Source organism: Micromys minutus (assembly GCF_963924665.1).
Source record: "Micromys minutus genome assembly, chromosome: 17".
NCBI lineage: Eukaryota > Metazoa > Chordata > Mammalia > Rodentia > Muridae > Micromys > Micromys minutus.
The window spans coordinates 29,094,974-29,120,499 of NC_137952.1; the positions used below are offsets into that span (position 1 = coordinate 29,094,974).

General features: G+C 41.7%; 1 protein-coding gene across 4 annotated transcripts in view; it reads right to left on the reverse strand.

Moving 5' to 3' along the window:
• FRMD5 (FERM domain containing 5) overlaps positions 1-25,526 on the reverse strand; it is a gene marked incomplete at both ends in the record, with an annotated part of 253,846 nt that overhangs the window by 138,709 nt on the left and 89,611 nt on the right. The window lies entirely within an intron of this gene.

The window sequence follows — 25,526 nt, forward strand, 5'->3', positions numbered from 1 at the left end:
TTTAGAACAAGAAGTAACTACACTGAGTATCCAAATAACAAATGCATCTTAAGTCCCAGAATTTAAAAATCAGCAATGAAAATGATGCAATTCCTTGCACACCGGAGGCTCTGGGAATGAATGGCTTTTGGATTCCCACACCATGATAATTAATGGGCACCAGCTGTGGGCACAGCATTCTGGGCACATTGCAATAAGAAAAACAGAGACAGAACGGCGCTTCACACACACCATGTGCACAGCTTGGTTCTCATCAGTACCGCAGAGGACACACAGTTACTGAAGATGGTGGTACAATGGGTAAGAATCAGGTCCTGGAGGCAGACCACCTGGGGTCCAGCCTTGGCTCAGCTACCTAAGATTGTATGCCTTGAGTGAACCACTGAAGTCTCCTTTCCCCCCCCTTAATATGTCTCACAAAGTTGCCATGGGAATGAGAAGAAATGACAACTATATGGCGTTTAGGATCGTGTCTGCTCCTTCATTAGCATCCAAAAATCACAGAAACTATTAGTTCTAATGTTACTGAACAATTATTATTACAAATAAAGGGTTCCTATTAGGAATAGAGTTTAATACTTATGTTTATACATTCATATGACATGTCAGATATCCTTAAGTATATAATCTTGTAGAAATAAAAAACAACGTGCCAGTTTTCAACAGCTTAAATTTAGAAATCAATTCAAATAACTCAGAAGATAAAATAATGAAGAATAGGGCTTTTTCTGCTCAGACACACAGCCCAAACAGGCAAATATTGAAACAATTTCCCTTATTTGAACACCCAGCAGAGTCAAGAGCACAAGGCATACAACGGATAAAACCTCATAAGCAGGTTGACTTAAGGCTTTTTAATATAAAAATTCATAACTGCTTCTCTCCTTAAGCCTACACAGCCTTAGTCATGATACTGATTTTAAAAGTGTTCTTTAGATTTATTTTTACTTTATGTGTCCTGCCTACATGCATGTACGTGGTGGCACTGCTCCTCGCTGCTCTCGGAGGTCTGAAGAGGGCGTTACACGCCCTGCAGCTGGAGTTACCGATGGTTGTGAGCCACTATGCGGGAGCTGGGAACTGAATCCAAGTCCCCTCTCTCTGCAAGAGCAGCGCGAGCTCTAGTTGCAGAGCCATCTCTCCAGGACCAGGACGGATTCCCATGACTAAATGGGGGGTCAGTCACTAAGAGCAGCATAAAAAGCCATCAAATAGGGTTCCACGTCAGTGTCAGTAGGATGCAGGCTGTAGACCGACCTACATTTGGAAATATTTTTAAACCGTAAAGGTCAACTCACATGTGGTGCTCTCTGGCTTACAAATCCCTGCAACTCGGCCTTCTCGGCTCTGCACCCGGGAGGCAAACTCAGCGCCCTTCGCCCCGATTCTGGGCCAGCCATCAGAAGAGGAGATTCAGTCTGGCAGGTGAGGTGACTTTGCTCTTTCTACACTGGTCTATATTTTTAACCGTTAGCATAAACTCCGCCGTAGGGAGGCTGTTCTTTTCAATCCACTGATTGCTTTTCAAAGGTGATACTGACATTGCAGAAAAGGTTTGAAACCTCAGCGGCTCCTGTTCACTTCCCTGTTCACTTCCCAGTTAGGCACACAAGTACCTTCTACATCATGCCCATGTTTTCTGCCTAATCGTTACCAGATTTTCCCCCAAGAACATGGGTGTCTGGGTTCTTGTTTACAATCCATATTAAATCAGGAATCCTCCATCCTTTCCCAGCCCCCAGCCCCCAAAATGTCAAGAAATACTCAAGAGTTCTAAAGCCCAGGGGTCACTGGCTAGAGAGGATCAGGGAATGAGTGAGCCTTTAGTTTCTAACCTAAAATCTATTTTGTACAGCTATAACGTAGGCTAGAATAACACAAGCCACACAGAATAATGAGGGGTCACAAACTGGATTTAGAAATTGGAGAGTGCCCTCTGGTGGAAGGGGAGGGAGAGTCTTATCCAGACATTCCACAGGAAGACAGGCATTCTGGGGCATCATAGAGCAAACTAGCCAGTAAAAGGTCAGGGAAGAGGCGTCCAGAATTGGGGGAACATGTCAGAAGAGGGAGAGAAAACAATTGTAGAATTAAAGTGCAAGAAGCAGGGGTAGGAGGAACCAGACAGGAAAAAAAATCTAACTTAAATAATTAAAAAAATAAACGAGAAAAAAAAAAAAAAAACTTTAGGTGTATTTTTTGTTTGTTCCGAGAAGGATTTTCCGATGTATTTCAGACCGTTCCCAAATTCATAATTGCTAGAGTTCAGCCTCCTTCCTGAATTCTAGCATCACAGGTATGTGCTACTTTGTAGGGATTTCTTTCTTTGTTTGCTTTTTAATTTCAGAGTATTGTAGAGGCAGGAAAGTAAAAATACTGAGAAATTTAGCAAGCTGAGATAAGGAATTTATAAGAAAGAACCTCAACATTCCTAGGGAAGTGGGTACATTAATTCATCTTTTCAGGCTAAGAGAAGTGGGGAGAGATAGGTACTCCTCCATAGGAAAAGCTGAGAAAAAATGTACATGGTCAGATTAAAAACATGGCAAAAGACACGATCTTAGTCTGGTTGGGCTGCTACAGAAATACCAAAAGCTGGGCAAGTTCTAACAGGACATATGTACCCTGCAGTTCTAAAGGCTGACAAGGCCAAGATCAGAGCATCAGCAGGGCAGTTCTTCCCAGAGAAAGACCGTCTTTGTTCTCAGAACATTTTCTCTCTCCCAAGTGCCCCTGAGTGTCTCCTATAAGGGCAGAGCCCTCAGTACCTAGTCATACCCCTGTGTTCCTACCTTCTGATAATGGTAGCAGTACAAAATTAAATTACATGATTAACTAAATAAATAATTAGATTAATTGCTAATTAAATAATTAACTTCTAACATAGGAACCATGGAGAAATTAATTCCCTAATAGATGACATTAAGAAAGTAAAAAAAAAAAAAAAAAAAACAGGGCACATCATCTATCTGAGAACAGTCTAGCATCCATAACATACGAAGAACTATTACAGCTCAACAACAAAGAGACTGTCCAATCTACTAATAGGCAAGGGAAGGATTTAATAGCTAAAGGGCTATGAGGGTTGGAACTCCCACACATTGTTGGTGGGGTGTCAAATGTACAGCGGTAGCAGCAGACAGCTTGCCAATGCTGTACAGAATCACCATCTCACCCAGAAACTAATTTCACCCTTAGTACACACCCAAGAGGAACCAAAACACATGCACCGAGGTGGGGGTACAAAGCAGAAGTAAACTTTATCTAAGGGTTGGAGAACCACTCACTGGAAAAAAAAACACATTTAACTGGCATGCCCACAGCCCTGGGGTTTGATCCCCAGTACCACAACCCCCCCCACACACACACATCAAACAATCAGCAAGAAGCAACCCTGGACACAAATGTGTGTGGCAGCATAATTCACAGTCACAAAAATATAAACACAGAATTGAGTATTATACAGCGACAAGATAAATAACAAATAATATGTTACACAGTATGAAAGAATCTGTAAAACACACTAAGGAATGAAGCCAAATGTGAAGAGTCACATATGCCATGATACTTGTACAAAATGCCCTGGAATACAGGCAGGTTCATAAAGACAGGATGTACACTTATGGACTGGGAATAAGAAATGACAGCTAATACGCTATTTCTTTAGGGAAGGGAAGAAAATATTCTGAATTTACATACTGATGATGATTACCCAATTTTGTGGATATGTTAAAACACAGAAATATTTATATTACTGATTTTCACAGTTTAAACGGGCGAAATTTTCTATTGCCCTTGAGAAGTTTTTAAGCATCAGTGAGGTTAGAGAACCTTATTTTGTTTTAGAACTACCCAGAACAGAACCAAGACTTTCCCGAGCTTCTACAATAAGTCACATAGGTAAGGCTGTGGGGGTTACGGCAAGCAGGGAATCGGGAAGACAAAAGAGTCTAAACAATGGATAGCATGCTGCCAAAAATGAGTGCAGGGTATCCAAACCCACAGTAAGCACACAAACAAGCTGATTAGAACATGGGCATTGGTAGATATCTCACCGAGAATATACAGTCGGCAGATGAAGTCATGAAATGAAGACAACAGTACTAAGCATGAGGAATACAAGTTAAAGCCATGGCCCAGGGTGGGGCTGCAGCTCGGTGGAAGAGCATTTGCCTCACGTGCAAAAGGCCCTGAGTTCAATCCTCAAAGGCATGAGATACTTTGGCACACCTATCATTCTGCTAAAATAAAATAAAAACAGTGACAGCACAAAATGCTGGCAAAGATGCGAAGAAACCGGGGTGTTCACACTGCTGGCCGGAATGAACAAAGGCATAAACACTCTGGGAGGTCATTTGTTGGTTTCTTATGAAGTTACTACAGAATCTAGCCATTCGTATTAGGCAAATGAAGTCTCATATTCACAAAATTTCTTTCTACAGTTGCTCACAGCAGCCTTGGAGACTAAAACACAGAAACAATCCAGCCACCCTTGAGTAGGTAATATTTAAACCAATGGAAAACTTGCCAATGAAGAGAAATTAATTACTGACACACTCAATGGCCTAGATGAACCGTGGAGGAGGTTTCTGAGCAGAAAAAATTCCAACGGCCTATATATGGAATGGCTCATTTATATAACATTCTTTAAAAGAAAGTGCTACAAAGGTTAGAAACAGATCGCTGATACCAAGTATCAGGGCTGGAATAGGGAGAGAGAGAGAGAGAGAGAGAGAGAGAGAGAGAGAGAGATTGGGGAAGGCTTTGGTGAAAGGACCTTAGGAAGGACACACATAGTAATAGAAATGCCCTGTATCTTGTATCTTGACTGTGTGGATGACAACGTATTAGTTGTGATTATGTACTATGGGTTTATACAATGTTCCCACAGACTCTATAGCATAGAGGAAACTGGGCAGAAGGTATGTAGGGTCTCCTTATATGATTTCTTACAACCATTTACATATCTAAAAATAGCTAAAGAAAAAAGTTTTTTTTTAAAGTGTAATTTATTTCGCCAACAGCTTAAGTTGGACGGGATGAGAAGTGAAGCTAGCACTGTCCACAGGTGGTTTTCACAGCCGCCCTATGAGTGCGGGAACCGAGCACATCTCCAGTCAGAGCCGGAGAAGCTCCTAACTACAGGCAGTCTCTCCGCATCTAAAACTTTAAAAATGAAAAGGAAACAATTTTCTGTTATTGTTTCTGTTTTTGTAACTTTGTTAGTTACAAAGTTGCATCTTTGTGACAGTTTTTAAATTTCACACATTATTAGCACTATTTTTTTTAATATTTATTTATTTTATTTATATGAGTATACTGTAGCTGTCTTCGGAGATGGTTGTGAGCCACCATGTGGTTGCTGGGAGTTGAACTCAGGACCTCCGGAGGAGCAGTCAGTGCTCTTAACTACTGAGCCATCTCTCCAGCCCACTATTTTTTTTTTTATTGGACTAAATTTAAAATAAAACAAAACCAGCAACAACCAAATCCCTGCTTCATCAGGACTCTTCAGCAGGACACTTTCCCCTGCTGGTCCTCTCAGCTACAGTGAAATGAAATCTACGACCGGCTCCTGCTCTCCATACCTCAGTCTCTATCCTTGGCTCCTTTTGTGGCCACTAAATGACATTAGGAAACAGGATAGCGGGAGAATGGCAGGGTAGGGGGCAAGTAGGCCAGAGTGCCAGAACACAGCCCGGTGGCCCTGGTCACTCTCAGCTCTGAAACACCTTTCATTCTCACAGGACGCAGGGAGACATTTGCACTGCACGCACTGAAGAGAATGCCCATTGGCTGCAAACAGACAGGCGGTAAAAAAAATTAGCACCACTGTTTCCCTCTCAACAGACAATCATACAGAAAGGGGACAGTAAGAAAAAAAAGACCTGGTGGGCACTTGGGATTCATGTGGCTTTTTGTGCAGAAATGAGGCCCAGTGACAAGTTGGGGTCTGGGCTGTGCTGGCCAGGACCCTGTTTCCCACAGTCACGACAGAGCCTTCCACCTGCGACTACAGAACCCGCATTAAAGTGCAGCATTGATATTAAAGGTTTGACTTCTCAAAAATGACCATTGGCGTTTTAGTTGAGTAAAAATAAGCTATTGACTCTTACTGTGTAAACTCTTGATTTGCTGCACAGGAGAGCATAACCAGAGGCCGCATTACCAATGTCCTTGTGGTGAGTTCGCCACACAAAGATCTGAAGATGATCTAGCAGCGAACTGCAGAGGCCTTGAGCCTGCTATGAAAATCTGCTTAACTGTAAATATGCATCCTAGTGGTAAGGTCTCCTCTGCTCTGCCTGGCCAATGGCAAATGTGCAGACAAGTTAGCCATAATGGGCAGCAAAAATGGGTTTAGATGCTCTGCAGCTAAAGAAGTTAGGGGTCTCCAAACGGTGACTTCGCTATAATAAAGATGCTCTGCCACCAAGTACGCACAGCCTTCTCTGTCACAGGCTCAAGGTACACAGGAACAGCTCTGAGGGAATGAAATTATCCCAGATAGAAACCAGGAGGGCCCCTCGATGATTAAACAGTTAGGGGCAGTTAATGCAATGAAATTCACTACCAAGTAGACTTGTTGACTGAAAAATTCCAACGTAAGTTGCTAAGGAGGAAGAAAATGATAGTTTACCTCACAAATTGTACATTGTAATATAGCAATAAAATGCATATGTTTAAAAAACTTTATATAAACACTCTCTGTCTCATTCTGTCCATCTCTTTCTTCCCCCCCAACGCCCCCACACAAAATATTAAAAAAAAAAAATCTCCTCAGACACAGGTACTTAAATTTGGGAGGGGCATATACAAGCTTAAGGAAATCAAGTGGTGACACTTGTCTGAACTGTTTTCTTTTTATCCAAGAATATTTAACATGCAAACTTAATGTGCAAACACTCAATGCCATAGGGTCCCCTGTCACTGTCACCACCCTGCCGCCATCTGTGCCCATATCCTGGAGGCCATCATCCTCCACCCCCTCCCCCCCAAGATCTTGTCTTTACTCGAATTCCTATTCTCTACTTCCCCACACCTTTTTGGAACACTTTTCCTAGGGGAAGGTCATGGTATATATCCTGGGGGAGGGGTTCTACATGTTAATGATGGGAATCATTCACAGTTCAGAGAGTAGCTGTTTCTGTGTTTCCAACATTCACAACACCCCAGGGGCAGAGGCAGGCAGAGGTGACCTTTGACCTTGGCTTGGTTTTAATGAACTAGTTTGATACAACCATAAAAAAAGTGAGACCCTGGCTTGAAGAAGCCCAGCCTATTCTTTAAAATCTTCATCTGGTTCTGTATCTGGTAAGTGGTAGATTTTGATGTTACGTGCTTCTGTTTCACCCAAAATCCTATTATCCAGCTGCCATGTTCCCACAGAACAAAAAATGTCGGCTTTCACACTGACGGGGACATCATCCAGGCCATTGTGTATCATAAATGCAGCATCCAAGGGCTTCCCACAAGCATCCATTGTCAGTGATGTGCCACTGGTCCCATGTCCCCTTACCATGCAGGGGGCATTCAAACTGCTCAGCAGGGTAGGAGACTAATATTAAATTGGCCCTAGTAGTCGATGGAGTTTGCATAACTAGGTGTCCACTACCATCTGAGGCTGCGGGGACGATTCTGAGTGGGTGGAGATCTATCAGGAATAGGGTGTTTATGGGAACTGATTTTCCTAGACCTGATTCACCACCAAGCACCATCGGTGTGAACTTGAATCTGAATCACTGGGGTTTCTCTCTCTCTCTCTCTCTCTCTCTCTCTCTCTCTCTCTGAGCTTCGTTGGGAAAATTTGAAAGTCCAACATAGGTAGGAAGTTTCTAGATTTACAAACTGAGTTGGCAGTTGCTTAGACATCATCTTGATTTTTGTTTGTTTTTGGCCTATCCACCAATACTAGTCAAGGAGTCTACATTAAGCTATATTGTCAAACCCCTTCTTTTTTAAACTTTTGGTGGGTGGAGTGGTTGTTTGTTTTGTTATGATTTACTTTTAATATTCGTGTTTCTTTTTTTAGACTTAATGAATGGGTGTGTTTTTCATATGAAATACTTTCAACATTTGTATTTCTTTAAAAAAGAAAAGAAAACTTTAGGTGTTTTAAATTCAATTTAACTAAGTTTCCGAGACTAGATTTTAACACCTTGCTTTATGGTAAGCTTATAGCTTATACCATGTGGGTCTTTTCTTATAAAATTCTATCTTGTTCATCCTGGATTTAGTTCTGGGTTTTGCTTTGGTTTTGTCTTATTTGATTTTTTCATTGTTTGTTTTTGTGGTAATGGGGCTTAAAGGCAGGCCGTGCCTGCTGCCCAAGTAGCCTACCACGGAGCTATGTGTGCTCTGAGCTGTCTTCCTCATCTCACAGTACCCAGAATTGATGTTTACAAACTAAGCTCAGTACTTCATATTAATTTATGATCAATGCCATCTTTGGTTCTGTTCCATTATCTCAGTCTATGAATCTACAATTTTGTGCCATGTATTAATCAAATCAGTCATATTTTTAATAAGAAAATTTTAAAGCCTTATGTCACTTATACAAAAAAGTTTCCTTATATTAATTAACTGGTTTTTAATTTTTAAGATTTCCTTAAATGTTCTAATTGCACACACAGACAGAAAATATATTTCCTTATCAGCAATAGTTCAATGAATCTAAAACCTAACAGTTCTAAGTGTGACATAAAACAGCCGAGACAAAGAACTAGACAAAGGCTCCAGTGTTCTTTCTGGGGCTGTTGGGTAGAGAAGAGCCTCCTCTAGCTCCCGGTCAAAGTTCAGACCCTCCCGCTGATTGCCACAATGGTGACTGGATGCTTTTTATAGCTATTTAAGAGATTTTTTGAAACACACCTATAATATTGTTCCCAGTAGATTGTCCTGAAGCTGTCTGTATTTTAATGTTAATTCCACTTCCCCATAAAAGGACTGGCTAGTCAACTGAACCTTCCCATTTTAATTAGTAAAATAAAGGAAAGCCAGTGGGGGGGGGGGGGTGTCTAAGAGGTCAGAGGATGAGAGGTCAGAGGTCGGAGAGGCAGAGGAGGTGAGAGGTCAAGGCAACATGGAGCTTCCCAAGGACCAGCTGGAACCAGGTGGGATTTATTGGTGTTAAAAAGCTATGAATATTAAGAATTTTACAGGTCTAATATTTCATATAGAAGGGCAGTTTGTTTCTTTGTCTATTTGATGCAGTCTTGTTGTGTAGAGGATTTGTGGATTGAGAGTTGAATATATAAACCTGTATGAAAAGCTACCAGGCTGTAGAGTTGCGTTTGTGTGGGATTTTGGGGTACAGAAATACCCCGGGACAGAGGCGGAGAACAGGCGGTAGAAAACTCGCCAAGGGAAGGGAGTCGGTGGTGGCAGCTCAGACCGGGCGCCAGAGGAGTGTGTGGCTCCAAACTAAAACTGGGCTTGAGGAGTGAGACCTCAGGGCTGGTAAAGAGATAAACCGTTCAATTTTTTAACATTTACTGCAACATTTCCCTAACAAGACAAAAGCAAATCAAAGATTTGATGATGGAAGTTTGTTGTTACATATCAAAACACATATACATCATATATTAAAAAAAAAAAAAACCCTGGGTATCAACTCACAATGCTACATTGCTTTATGTTACTCAATGTCCATATGAGGACTGTGTTCTGAATTCCACTCACTGGATCTTGATTCTGCACGGTACAAATTCTCTCTCACAAGTACAATTTTCCCGGTTTCTGCTATGAAAAAACTTTAGCCTTCTATAAAGTGTGCCTCATAAATTTTAAATAAAACCTTCATCTTTCAGATGAATCATATTATTTATCTCCCCAATGCATGATTTCCTCATGTCTGAGTGATGTGGTTGCTGCCAAGGCCGCAGAGAGGGAGTCGTGCATTAGTCTCACACTGTCTGCTACATGTCCACAAGGACTGACGCTTTCGAAGCAATCATATTTCGTGAACCACCCACTACCATGCTGACATAATGTTTGACAGTGGGGAATATGAGATCTGTGACCGCTTCAGATTCAGATCTGCGCATTCTGCATCCACTTGTCCCGCTCTCATGGTTGAGAACTACCCCTGTGTTTCTCTAAAGGTCTCAGGTGTCACTTTTTGAGGGCTGGCCAGGTCTCAAGTTGATGACCTTGCACCCTTTGCAGGCCTCTTAGCGGAGGGAATGTCTTCCTAGAGAAAAACAGGTCCTCTAAGACATTGATCCATGTGAAAAAAAATGTTAGACCTGGTAAAAGTTTGCAGTCTACAACACTTGACACGGAGGAAAACATACAGTGATACCATATATAAGTCAGATCAAGTATTTGTTACTATACAAATACTTATAAAACAGTTAGCACTAATTCAAACACTATCTGTGCTTTATAAGAAGCCAGTAATCCAGTAATCCAGTGCTTCCTTCTAGGGGATCCTCTTCAAAGCCTTTCCTCCACTAGATCCACTAGTAGCTATATGGGAAATGGGAGTCAGATTGTCTTGGCTCTGTATCTAAGCTGTTCCATTAGCCTGTTTCTCTGCACAAAGACTCATTTATACAAGGCCATTCACTTTCGGTCTCAGTGTTCAGAGTTAAAGGAATCCCTCGAAAAGTATTGGTAAGGCACAGAAAACATTACATTCTTTTGCTACACAACCCAAGTATATGTTTTTTTTTTCTACACTGGAATTACAGTGCTAACCTGTCTTGATTTTCCTATATTGATTGGTCATCCTAGCTGGCTTTTATCAATAATGTTAGGAAGCAAATGAATTATTACTTAATCAGTGTAGAACTGTAAATCATTCAAAATACTAGGGCATGGAAACAGAAAAATTAAAAAGGAAAGGAAAGCATAGAACTAAGTCATTGTCCTCTCAACCAATGAACACTGTGAACGTCTCTGTTCTTCCAAAGACTTGAAGACTACACAGGCATGGAGAAGTTCCTGGCCACAGCCTGGTCAAAGGGATGGTCTCATGGGCGCTTTCCAGACGCTGTCTGGGACATCTGTTTCTTTGTTAACGGGGGAGTTCTTCCACATAAGAAATGTTTAAAATCCCCACGTGGGGACAACATACCTTCAGCCAGCCCGCAGCAGAATGGCGGGCGACTTTGGTGCCATCACTGGTATCTCACAAGCCCACATCTTGAATGTATGAAATGTATGACTGCTTGCTTGCTTCTTCCACATAGTAGATTACTTTCTTAAAAAATGCCGACAGCCTTGAGGCTTTCTAGACGTGGCTGGTGTGAGAAAGAGCCATCAGGAGTGAGCAACCCCACCCCCACTCCACACCCCCTCCCCCACTCACAGACAGGACTAGATAGCAAAAGAGCTTTGAGCCAAACAGACCTCAACTGCACATTCTAGAGTGGCATCAGTTTTAATGGAAAACAAACAAACTGTTGCCAGCAAGAGGATCCTGGACTACTAAACGGTCACAGTTCATCATGGCTATTAAAGAAGGATTCGTTTCTTAAGCCTCTATTTCTTCTCTAAAGCATGTGTCTTCCCTCTTAATTTAAGGAAGTGCGGTTTGACATCTTTTATAATGTAATAAAAACTACTCCATACAGATGCTCAGATGTGGGATGAATACAGAAGACTAGCTCCTTATTTTAGATAGAGCTTTTATTTTTTTTTCTTTTCTTCTTTTTTTTTAAGATAGTGCTTTTCTTACAGTCCAGCATATCAAAACCACAAATGTGACTGTTTTTATAGAAGCCTCCTGACCTCTCTCCCGGTATTTGATCCATTTATTTAACACGTTTCACATAGGAAACAATGGTCTGGTTCCTCTTCCTCCTCTGCATAAAACATATTCAAATTCAATTATTCTCTCGCCTGATGTGGAAGTAGGAGCTTGTAAAAACACTAGTGTTGAGGTTTGGTCTTTTGCTATCTATTAGAATGCTAAATACTGACTCCCAGGGAATCTGCATGTTCAATGTGATTCAATGTGACCTTGTTCCTTAATTTAAAACTAAAGATGTCCACAGCCAGCCAATTGCTGGGCATAAGAGAGATAGGTGGGGGGCTGGAGGGGGTTCTTGGCCTTGGAGTCTGAGGAGAACCAGGAGGGGAGAGAAGGTGGAGAGAGCAAAAGACACTGTGGGGTAAGAATTTTCAACACATGGCTGTGAGTGCTGGCCAACTGAAGTTAATAGCAGCCCAGATGGAACACAGCAAGTCATAATTCAGGGTTATTGATAGGGGGGTAGACATGACAGCATGGAGAGTAGGCATCTGCCCAGCTCTAGCTCTGATTACAGCTTATTTTGATAATGAAAGTTGTGTGTCTTTTGTCCAGGAATGGAGTGATTGAAAGCTGGGTTAAAACCCCCGGATTGAGATGAAATGATTTCCACAACACACAAGGCCATGCAGACAGGGACAAACACAGACACTTGCAAAACCCCATGAACGCTGCAGAGATCTCCTGGTCTCTGGGCCCTCTTAAAGGCCTCTCTCAGCTGAGACGCCTAGAAAGGGACAGCACAGAATAGCCCGCAGCTGTCACCAGACATCTCGATTCAGCCGTCGCCTGTTCCCTCAGAAGCAGCAGACACACCTGCTTGTCTGGCACAGATCTGCACAGACGCCAAGGCCCAGTATTTTTCATCCAGAAACCATTTCCTCTGTCCACTGTCTTAGAACATTTCCCCTAGAGACTTCTTTACACCAAGAATAACAGATGAGAGTGTATCCTTATCAATGGACATACTTTAGAAATTAACTGTTACTACCTATCATCCCTACCAATGTTCATCTAAATCAAAGAAATACCACCTACAGGGGCGTAAGAGCTGACTCTTCTTCTCATGAACTCCGCTGGTTACTACTTGATAGAAATCTTAGGAGTTAACTGCAGGTCCTATTTGTTTGTGGGAAAAAAAATCATTACAAAAAGATATGTATTTCTTTAGCATATTCTTAAATATATGGCACTAGTGGTCAACAGGTTATTTGCTGGGCATAGGTGGCCTTTACTCTCACCACCAGGGAGGCAAAGGCAGGGAGATCTCGGTGAGTTTGAAGCCAGTCTAGTTTACAGAGTGAGTTCTAGGCCAGCCAGAGCTACATAGTGAGACCCTGTCTCAAAGAAACAATCAAACGAACCACAAAACCACAAACAAATAAACCAAAACCAAATCCTCTCATTTGAGATGCAATCGTATTATATAAACTAGGCAGGCCTCTTGCCTCCAAGTGCTGTAAATTCAAGTTTTAAAAAGTTAGAGAAGGAAACCTAAGAGTCCATTTCAGATTTATTGCATTGGTAAAGTTTGAAAAACCAATAATCCTATACTAGGCACATTTTTATATTGGGCTTCCTAACAGTATGCAAAGAGCTTTAATGTTGACAACATCTGGCTTGGTAATTCTATTTATTCTAGTTTGAAGAAATAATAAAGTACACGCTAATGATTATTTATTTGAAATAGATTCCTTCCCCTACTCTCTCTCTCTCTCTCTCTCTCTCTCTCTCTCTCTCTCTGTGTGTGTGTGTGTGTGTGTGTGTGTGTGTGTGTACAGATGTGCTGGCTGTGTGTGCACATATGGAAGCCAGAGGATGCCTCTAGATGTTTTCCTTTATCATTCTCCATTTGGTCTTTTGAGACAGGTCTCTTCATTGAACCTGAAGTTCACGGCTTCATCCAGACTGACTGACTGGTGAGCACTGGGGACCCACTTGTCTCTGCCTCCTAGGGTTACAGGCGTGAGCTGCCACGTTCATCTTTTACATGGGTGCTGAGGATCCAAACTTGGTTCCCCTGCACATACAGCAAGCATTTTACCCACTGAGCCATCTCCCCAGCCTTGAAAAAAACCTCCTTTTATAAAAAATAAAACCTTGTAGTCTCCCAATAGCGATTTCACTAGTGTGCGGTACGTCCATGCTGTGACTCATCTCCTTACTCAACAAATGCTTAGTGAGTGCTCACTGGGTGTACACAGCATTAGTGATAATAACTGCTTTGTGTCACACTGAACAAGGGAGCACTCCATGGAGTACTTTATGGAATACTCCATGGAGCACCACCTGGAGCACCACACGGACAGTGTTTCCCACTTAGCTTTCATTGTGCTCTTGTGGAGGTCCTGGAAAATGCCCACTTTTAAACTGCTGGGGGGAAGGAGTGGGGGAGATAGAGCTGGGGCTTAATAACAGCTCTACCTTCCTGACTCAGTGTGCCCTGAGCCACTCTTGGCCGCTAAGACACATCACAATTACTTCCTAGAAACACATTTCCCAAGAACCAAACTCCCATCCAATAGCCTCACCTAGAAAGAGAAAAGCAGCAGATAAGGAGTTTGGAATCGTTCTGTTCTAGAACAAAGCTTTCTTTATGACTCCACTTGCAGCTGCAATTTTAGAAGCCTGCTGTTTTTCTAAGTCCATGACCAGGCACGATCTAAATTCAAGTAACCCGGGATCTCAAGTCTCCACACACATAAAGCTTTCTATGGTGCTAGGTGCTATTTGGCACCTAACAACATACTTTAGTAACACCAACCTCAGTTTACTTAGGGTTTGCTAAAACAGAGTGTTGGCCTCAGATCCTGACAGACCTTGCTATGTCTCTAAGGCCTCTACTTGGGGAAGAGGACATATTTTCACACTGAGAAATCATTCTTAGACATTTCAAACATGTACCTGAATAGGACCATCATGAATATTTTGAAGGAGGTATTCATGTCTTCAAAAACTGTATTGCTGATTTTACATCTTTTTTAAAAAATCTTTAAGAATACATTCATATAGCAAAGGAGATGGCTCAGCAGGTAAAAGATAAGCCTAGTGACCCAAGTTACGTGCCCAAAACCCACGTTAGAAAGCTGATGCAATGGCATACATCTGTAATTCTAGAATTCCTATGACAAAGAAGAGACAGGAGAGCTATACAAAAGGAGGAAGTACATGGGCCTAAAGAAGTGCAGCAGAAATTAGAGACCCTGCCTCAATGTGACAGAAGGCAAGAATCCACTTCCAAAGCTGTCCTCTGACTTGTACCTGTGTGACATCGCATGAACATAATGTGCACTCACACACATACTACAAGTACAAAAATAAATAAATGAACTTGCACAAATCCAAGTACAGTAACTTACCCATATGTTCCAGGACTCGTAAAGATGGGGTTCACACATTTGAGGCCAGACTGGGTTATAAACATAGTAAGATCCTGTTTTAAGTGTCTATGGGATTATTCAGCCATAAATGGAACATATATGTCATACCCACCCCCTCACTAAGGCTCAGGGATCATCACAGAAAAGGAGGGGGAAGGCTGTGTGAGCCAGAGGTAGGTAGGAGCACAGTGAACAGCGTCTTCTGGACTTGACCACTCCCAGAAGCCATGTTTTCCTGCCCAATATCCAGCTGGTCAATATCCTAGCATGGGATGAAAAGGGATTCATGGGCCCTATCCCCAACTGTGGATGGAGTAGACAGCTGCCTATGGCTGCCAGGGGAAGGAGAATTGGTTTCTCTAGGGGCTTGAACCCTGGCAGCTTGATCATGCTCTGCAAATTGGACTCAGTGAGCTATTCTTTAAAATAAACAAACAAATATGAAATTGGGTGGGGGGGAGATAAAGGCAGGAAGAGTTAAGGGTAAACATGACCAAATACATTGTGTGATTATATGAAACTCACAAATAAAAATATTTTTCTCTTATTGAATATTTTTATATTTACATTTCTTTGTTTTTAGTTGGATATTTTCTTTACTTACATTTCAAATGTTATCCCCTTTCCTGGTTTCCCTTCTGGAATCTCCCTATCTTATCCCCCTTCCCCTGCCTCCATGAGAATGTTCCCCCACCCACCCACTCCCGCCCATCTTCCGCCCTGACATTCCCCTACACTGGCATATTAAGCCTTCACAAGGCCAAGGGCCTTTCCTCTCCTTGATGCCTAATAAGGCCATCTTCTGCTACATATGCTGCTGGAGCCATGGGTCCCTCCATGTGTACTCTTTAGGAGGTGGTTTAAGTCTCTGGGAGCTCTGGGATGTCTGGTTGGTTGATATTGTTGTTCTTCCTGTGGGGTTGCAAACCCCTTCAGCTCCTTCAGTCTTTTTTCTAACTCCTCCGTTGGGGACCCCATTCTCAGTCCACTGGTTGGTTGAGAGCATCCGACTCTGTATTTCTCAGGCTCTGGCAGAGCCTCTCAGAACAGTTATATCAGGGACCTACCTGTCAGCATGCACTTCTTGGCATCCACATTATTGTCTGGGTTTGGTGACAGTATATAGGATGAATCCCCACAGTCTCTGGATGGCCCTTCCTTCAGTCTCTGCTCCAAATTTTGTCTCTGTATTTCCTCCTATGGATGTTTTGTTCCTCCCTTTAAGAAGGACTGACGCATTGCCTCTTTGGTCTTCCAACTTTTTGAGCTTCATTTGGTCTGTGGATTGTATCTTGGGTAATCCAAGCTTTTGGGCTAATATCCACTTATCAGTGAGTGCATAGCATATGTGTTCTTCTGTGATTGGGTTACCATCTGTTTGCCTAAGAATTTCATGAAGTCATTGTTTTTAATAGCAGAGTAGTACTCTATTGTGTAAATGTATCACATTTTCTCTATCCATTCCTGTGTTGGAGGACATCTGGGCTCCTTCATGCTTCTGGCTATTATAAATAAGGCTGCAGCCTGTGTCTCTGTTATATGTTGGAGCATCTTTTGGGTATATGCCCAGGAGCAGTATAGCTGGGTCCTCAGATAGTACTATGTCCAATTTTCTGAGAAACCACCAGACTGGTTGTACCAGCTTGCAATCCTACCAACAATGGAGGAGTGTTTTTCTTTCTCCACATCCTCACCAGCATTTGCTATTACCTGAGTCGTTGGTCTTAGCCGTTCTGACTGGTGTGAGGTGGAATCACAAGGTTGTTTTGATTTGCATTTCCCTGTTGACTAGGGAGGTGCTTCTCAATCATTCGATATTTCTCGGTTGAGAATTCTTTGTTTAGCTCTGTACTCCATTTTTTTAAATAGGATTATTTAATTCTCTGGAGTCTACCTTCTGAAGTTCTCTGTATATATTGGATATTAGCCCTCTATCAGATGTAGGATTGGTAAAGATCCTTTCCCAATCTGTTGGTTGCCATTTTGTTCTCTTGACAGTGTCCTTTGCCTAACAGAAGCTTTGCAATTTCATGAGGTCCCATTTGTGAATTTTTTTTAAACTTTACTTTAAAAAACAAAGATAAATGTACAGATTTTTAAGCATTTTTGCATAAAAGTATACAAATACATTTTTATAAGGTTGTAATTAAGTATTTGTGGGTACCTATACATACACATATGTATATATGTAACAATAATATAGGAAAAGAGGTTATTAATTTGAGGAGATAGGAGAGAAACTGGGAGAGGCTGTAGGAAAAAAAGGGGGGATGCGATACAGTTCTATTTTAATTAAAATATATTCTTTTTTTTCCTTTTTTCTTAATCTTCACACAGTCTGTGGGTTGTTTCTGGGGTGTTCAGGGCTTTCTGGGGTTAGTATCCCATTATCAGTTATGTCTGTTCTTTTGTGACTGGGTTATCTCACTCAGGATGATAATCTCTAGATGCATCCATTTTCTTAAGAATTTCGTTAAGTCATTGTTTCTGATAGCTGAGTAGTACTACATTGTGTAAATGTACCACAATTTTTGTATCAATTCATCTACTGAAGGACATCTGGGTTCTTTCCAGCTTCTGGCTATTATAAATAGAGCTGCAATGAACATTGTGGTGCATGTATCTTTGTTGTATGTTGGAGTATCTCTGGGGCAAATGCCCAGAAGTGGAACAACTGGGTCTTCAGGTAGTACTATGTCCATTTTTCTGAGGAACTGCCAGACTGATTTCCAGAGTGGTTGTATCAGTTTACAGCCCCACCAACAGTGGAGAAGTGTTCCTCTTTCTCCACATCCTCGCCAGCATCTATTGTCATCTGAGTTTTGGATCTTGGCCAGTCTGACTGGTGTGAGGTGGAATCTCAGGGTTGTTTTGATTTGCATTTCCCTGATGGCTAAGGATGTTGAGCACTTCCTTAGATGTTTCTCAGCCATTCGATATTCCTCAATTGAGAAGTCCATTTGTGGATTCTTGATCTTGGAGCATAAGCCATTGGTGTTCTGTTCAGAAAAATTTCCCCTGTGCCTATGTGTACTAAGCTCTCCCCCAATTTTTGTTCTATTAGTTTCGGTGTACCTGGTTTTATATGGAGGTCTTTGATCTACTTGGACTTGAGCTTTGTACAAGGAAATAAGAAAGGATCGATTTGCATTCTTCTACATGCTGACCTCCAGTTGCACCAGCACCATTTGTTGAAAATGCTGTCTTTTTTCCACTGGATGGTTTTTGCTCCTTTGTCAAAGATCAAGTGACCATAGGTGTGTGGGTTCATTTCTGGGTCTTCAATTCTATTCCATTGATCTACCTTCTCTGTACCAATACCATACAGTTCTTATCACAATTGCTCTGTAATACAGCTTGAGGTCAGGGATGATATTTTCCCCAGACATTCTTTTATTGTTGAGAATAGGTTTTACTATCCTGGGTTTTGTTATTCCAAATAAATTTGCAAATTGCTCTTTATTTTTAAAAGAACCTGTCTTAAAAATTAAACAAAAGAAAATAAAACAATTTTTTTAAATTGTTAAGTACTTAAATGTATCTTTTATTTTAAAAAAAACTCTGTTTCTTGGGCTGAGATCATACCTTTGTAATATGGATAATTAACCATTTGCCATGAATTTTTTTAAAGCTTTTCCCTACTGCTATTATACCTGGAGAGGACCAAGGAGAGGGAGCCCACACTACTTTGATTATTTTACTGAATTAGGCATCACAGATGACCTACTTACATCTGTCAGGCACAAGCATCTGTTCACACACTCACAGTTTGGAACTTACTGAGTATGAATGGGGGCAAGTGGACAAGATGGCTGCCTTTTCTAAGCAAACGTTGTACGGTATACTGCTGACTAACTTTTAAAGGCAAGCTGACCAGATTTACACTTCCCTAACAAACTCTACAATGTTTTAACTCGTTTAATAATGAGCCATGTGCTTGGTGAGGCTTAATCCAAAGGAGGGCATTGTGACCTAAACAGAAAAGAAAAGCTCATAGCTAACAGAAGGAACAAATATGCTTAAAGTGGTCATTAACCTCGATAAACATGATGCTGCTTACAGGAGTGGATGCAAGGAACTTGTATACATTACAGAATACATGATGAGTAACTGGAAAACTAAAAAAGAAAAAAAAATACAGCTGCCTAAATTAAAAAATAAAATAGATAATTCCAATAAATGTATGCATAGGACAGTTTCTCAGGTTTAACTTTTCATCACAAAATAGGTATTGGATTCAGAAATGACTCAGTCACTAAAGTGCTTGCTGAGCGGGTGAGGCCCTGGGTTCAGACCACATAAAAACTCCAGCAGAGCACAAGGAGAGGTAGGGGTGGTCTTGCTGGCTAGCAGGTCAGGAAGAGAGCCTGCCTCAAAAGATAAGGTGAAGAGTGGTTAAGGAAGACAGCCATCACAGACATCTGGCTTCTGCATGCACCCACATACACATGAACGTGTGCACACCGAGAAAGGAAGAAAAAACACAACCATTCAATTCTTAAACACCTGCTGGGGAAGACAACTTGCTTCATGTCCGGAAGGTCATGAAAATGAGAGCTTATCCAAACATCACAATTTCTGTACACATTCTTAAATAAGGGACGCTTGTTCACAGAGGTTGCTGGGCTGGGGAGGTGACTCAGAGGCAAGGCCACTGGCTGTTCTTGCAGACCCAGATTTCATTCCCGGTACCTACACAGTAGCTCACAACCATCTGTAATTCCAGGCCCAGGGGGGTCAGATGCCCCTTTTCTGGGTTCTGTGGGCACTGTACTCAGAAGGTACACACAGATGTTAGGGCAAAACATCCACACACATGAAATAATAAAGTACAATGAAATCATTGTTGTTTAAAAGGTTAAAGAAAAATGCTGTTGTTTAAAAAGTTGTTGCACTTATTTAGAGAACTCTGGCTTTCCAAACCCAAATTTTTAAATGAAGAATTCATATATATATATCCTTTGTGTTCCAAAACTGACAATACTTTATTTTAAGGAATTTTCTCTTTGTAATTATCTGTACATACATCGAGTTGTGTATGTGTATATACATATAATAAATATTTCCCATATACTTATAAAACCTGTACATTTGCTTTGAGGAAACACTCTGTGTATGTATGTGTGTGTGTGTGTGTGTTGGTTCTTAACTCAACCTTTAGAGTAACCAGACAGAAAGTGGATGTTTCTTTCTCCGCTCAAAGGTGACAGTGATGGAGAGGTCCACCATGTAGATCACTGCTCAGATCCAGGATGCAAGAGAAACTCTGGGACGGAAGATCGATCTTTAGGAATCTTTGACATAAAAGTATCATTTAAATGAGTCTGACATGGCCGTTGTCTATATTTTTGGCTCTCTTTCCATAGATTATAGAGCCCTGAAAGGGCAATGGGGTACTTCACACATGATGTGTTCCATGCAACATCTACACAGAACCTTACCAAAACCAAAACAAACCAAACAAAAATCAACCAAACAACTAAAAGCCCAACAAACACCCCCCAAAGCCCCAGGTGTCCCAAACAATGGGATCTAAGTTTCAGACAGAGACCTGTCGAGTCTCTTTCCAGCTGGCCTACCTACATTTGAAATGTACTCAGTTTCTCTAAATCTCAGCTAATCGATTTGGCATCTTTCCTGGTGGAAGGTCAGAGGTTTGCATCTGCCTATGTTTCTATCTCTTTCTTCACAGGATCACTGTCTACCAAACAGTGCAAGTGACATCTTCTCTTCCTTCTCTCTCCATGGTCCCTGCATCCCTGTCCTCTGGGATCCCTGGTGCTGAACCTAATAGCCCAAAGCACAGTTGCCTGTCAAACAGTACCCCTGCTGGAAGACCCCTCCCCCACCCGCCCCTGGAGAACTCTCCTGCTCGCCTGCTTTACGGAGGCTGAGGTGCCTTCTTTCTACAATATTTCATTACACTCCATAGCCCTTCCCTTGATGCTCTGGTTAATTAAGTTTACATAATTTCCCACTGATTAGTTTTAAACAGCATGCTCTGGATTTTCTCTCCTGTAATTTTGTGTCTTTCCTGACTGCTTAAACCTCTCAACTATGAACTTGGGAAGTTTCTATGTTATTACAGAGCTCGCTGTTGGCAACCCATACTTACATCAATCCCTCCCCCTACAAAAATATTGTGATCCTTGGATCATCTATCCCAGGAAACCAGAACACCATGTCATGGTGTCCAGGAAGACGTAGGTAATAAAACCTATGTTCCTTCCCACACTAAAATGAACCAAGAGCCATTCTTTTACTCAACCATGCACTTCCTATTTACTGAGATCTCATGGTAGCCTGCGTGCTTAGAAACCCAGAGCATTAATAAAAAGAATTATTGGCCTGTATTTAAAAATTATTGCTCAAGCTGATTGATATCCTCTACTCAAATGAGACATTAAATTGCCGTTCTGTCTGATTGTCAGGGCCATAAATAAATGGTTTATTTTAAAATCCATTAATTTTGACCATCTTGAGGCGGATGTGAACTGCCGGATCACCAATGAAGGGTTCTAATAACGAAAACAGGGAACGTGAACAGGTCGGCTTCCTTGCTAGCAGGCCCATCTGCCACAGAGACAGCTCCGAGACAATGCTGGAGAAGACTGAACCCAGAACCGTCAACACCAATCTCCTAAGGCCCTTTGTGATCCGAGAAATGGCGGAGGCTTTGAAACTGGAAATCAGCTTTTCTCATGCGCTTTTGAACTTTTCTTGGTCCTATGGGGAGACCCTATCGATCCGTTCTCAAGCACAGCTGTTCTTAAAGCTGGTTCCACGCAGATGATTTTTTTTTTCATTCCCATGTGACAGTAAGCATGACTGGACCGAGAAGCACCTAGGTGGTTGAGAAGGCATCCCTCTAGTCTGCTACAGTGTTTTTAGAGAGGACACCAAGCAGGGAACACCGCCCCTGACAGTGAGCATCACCATTCCAATACACTAGGAAGCAGAACAAAATGAAGGAGAAGAAAGAGAGTCTGGGCACTCTGTGTCTGCTTCCCACAGAGAATCTGTGCCCACAGTGATAGGAGCTTTTCTCCACCGGCCCAGACTGATCCCCCATAATGGGCCAAACCCTCTAAAACCATGAGCCCAAATACAGAAGTCTCCTTTTTAAGTTGCTTTCCTTGGCAATACAAAGTCTAACCAACATATTATATTGCCTCTATAAAGCAGAGAGAGACCCACCTCCCTCACCAGCTCACACAGACAGAGCACCCATCAGACACGGACAGGAAGAACAAGGCTCACCGCCGGAACAGATCCCCTTCGCCTACACTCTCCTCAGTTATCAGGAATAAGCCTGCAGGATCAAACCGAAGGAACAGACTTTATGGAGTGACTCTCCCCACACACGGAACTACACTAGGTCAGATGTGTGACAATCATTCAGTCTCTCTGAAAGGACACAGTGTCTTAATGCTGGTGGCTTTATCTGACAGGCAATCACGTACTGCTGTGTAGAATTATCTTCCCCATTGTTCCTTTATGGCTGTTTGACAACTCCATTGTTTCACAGGCCAAGAAACACTGTAAGATAGAGTTCTTTAGAAAGCTTAAATCAGTTTCCACATATAACACTGAGGGCTTTTTTTGTTTGTTTGTTTTTAAACCTAGACATATATAAAGCATTTCCCAAAAGCATAGCTGAAGGTCATATTATGCAGAGAGGAGATGTGAAGCAAAGAACACATTCATTTCAATTTGCAAGCTTACAAATAAGTGTCAGTACTTGGCGGAAGGGATTCATAGGCTTGGAAATGAAGGACAAGCTATGGAGCAATGGCTAATTGGGTAATTCACAGGGATATCCCCCCCCCAACAAGCATGATTCCACGTATGATAAGCACTTCACAGGTGTACTGAGGGAAGGAGAGATAAAGTTGGGCAATTAAGTTAGTATTTCCCCACGTGGATTCCGACTCCGACAACGACACCCAAGGAGTATGATGCAATTACGGAACTAAATTTCACAGGATTTTGTGGCTGAAGATATTCTGTAAAAGACTCACTGAAGATATTCATCCCTCACAACCGGATTCTCAAAAATGTTCTCCGTGTTACAAACGACAGAATAAAAATGCTCTTAGTTTACCACTGGGCCTCACTGGACGTATACGAACAGCACAGAATATTTCCTGTAGCATCAAAATGGTGAAGACAGAACTGGGTAGCACACAGGACAGCCTGCCTGCCATCCTGGGGAAGCTCCAGGGAAGATGGAGCTTTGGAGGCAGAGGCAAGTCCAGATGCTCCCATCCCAAGTGCGTCCATTTTATATATGCAAGAAAACTGATCTCATGATATCTCAAAATATGGAAAACATGGGCTAGAAGAGCAGCTCCATGTTAGTGTCCACAGTAGGCACCAGGCCCAGTTCCCAGCACTGCGTGCACACATATAATCACAGGAACGGTCAAGAGTAGATTCGCTATGCTGACATCAGTTACTAATCCCTGCTGTGTTTGGACGTGCTTAACCTGAAGGGCGGGCTTACTGTCCGTCCACGTTATCCTCAGTAGTCCTGCCTAGGCTTTTACCACCTGATCTGCTCCTGGCCAAGCTTCAGCTGAACCCAGCATCCTTTATCCGGCTGTTTCTCTTCATTTTTTCTTGAATATTCCACTGTTTTTAATGCTGCTGGTTGCTGGAGTTCTGAATGCTTTGCTCTTCGAATACATTTGTTGTTTGTGTTAATCATACAAGGCACTGAAATGAACCCACACTTGGAATAAAACGGAAGCAGTACGAGGAAGGGTGGCGTCCCATTATGAGCACGTGGCAGGTGTTTGGACGCTATTATTCACGGGGAATTTTAGGAACTCCCAAGTCTACTTGGCCCCTAAGTGTCCTGAGTCCCCAGTTTTCAATAATAATACATAAAAGGTCTAGACATGACCTAGTCTTGAGCCTGTTATCATTTTACACAATACGTTGCATTTATTTTTCTGTAGTTGTTAAAATGAGTAATTCATTTGTTTTAAAACTGTATGGATTCTTGTCCCAGCTCTGCCTCTAATATGCTGCTTGATTTGGGGTGACATGAGTAACAGCCTCTTGTATCTGAATGTTACCCTCCCCACATATAATGTGTGACACAGGCAAAGCGGTCCATGGCATTCCTTGCTGCTCTAAAACCTTACCATGTGACCACCAAATTTCAACAAAGTAACATTATACAAATAGCCATATGTTAATGCTCTCTCTCTCTCTTTGCTTTGTCTAGACTTCAGTTTCTTAGGGTAAAGGAGAACTCAAACTTTATTTAATACAACCCAGAGGAAGTACCAGCCCTCATCTCTCTGCTTCCTTTCTGTAAACACAACGTGATCAGCTGTCTCTTGGTAACCTGCCACCATGCTCTCTCTGCTGTGATGGACTGTCCCCTCAAACTGTGAGTGAATGCAAGCAACTCTAAGGCCCAAACCAAACAAATGAGTGTGTTTGCTCCTACATATAAACTCTGAGGAGATCTGAAATGAAAATAACATTTTCATGCTTCGTGGATGCCTGAGGCTTCACTACTGAACTAACTCCTGGCTAGCACGCTTCTTGCTTGTTTGAACACTATTGCTGATGGAGAAGTTCTTAAGATGGCCCACCTCATTTTCAGCTAACATCAACTATTGAAATTTTGATATGAACAGATTTAAGCCTGTCTCCTCCTACCTGGCTCCTTGCTACTTCCTGACTCTTTCCTATCATGCAGCATAATACAGCTTGGGGTCTTTTTCTCTATGATCATCAGAGAAGCTCTCAGAGTGCTGGAGGGAACCATCATATTTCAGAAAGTTTTCTTTTTTCTTTTTATTTTATTTTATTTTATTATTATTATTGGTTAATAATTCTTTTCTTTTTTTTTATTTTATTATTATTATTATTATTATTATTATTATTATTATTATTATTATTATTATTATTGGTTAATAATTCTTTACCCTTCTCTCCACCGAACTATGTACTACAAACGGGTAAATTTTGGTGTGTGTTATATTTCAAAGTGGAATTTTAAAAAGGATTTCATATGGAAATGTAAGACATTTAAATTACTATGTCCGTGGTGAAGAAATGGCAGTAACCCTAAAAATACTCCCTTGAGTTACAAAAACAGATGCTCTCCTTGTGTTCACTTGCTAGACAGACTGGGGCTACAGCTTAGCCGCCATGAGGTACTGGGGCCAATCCTCAGATTGGGGAAGTGGAAGAAATAAAAATTTTTAAAAAATGAATTGGGCATAGGTTCTTATGCCTGTAATCCTGCCACTAGGAAGGTAGAGGCAAAAGCACCAGAATTCAGGGCCATCCAAGGCTATCTAGAGAGTATTGGGGCTAGCCTGGGATACAGGACACTGTGCCTCGAAAAGCAAAGTAATAAACAA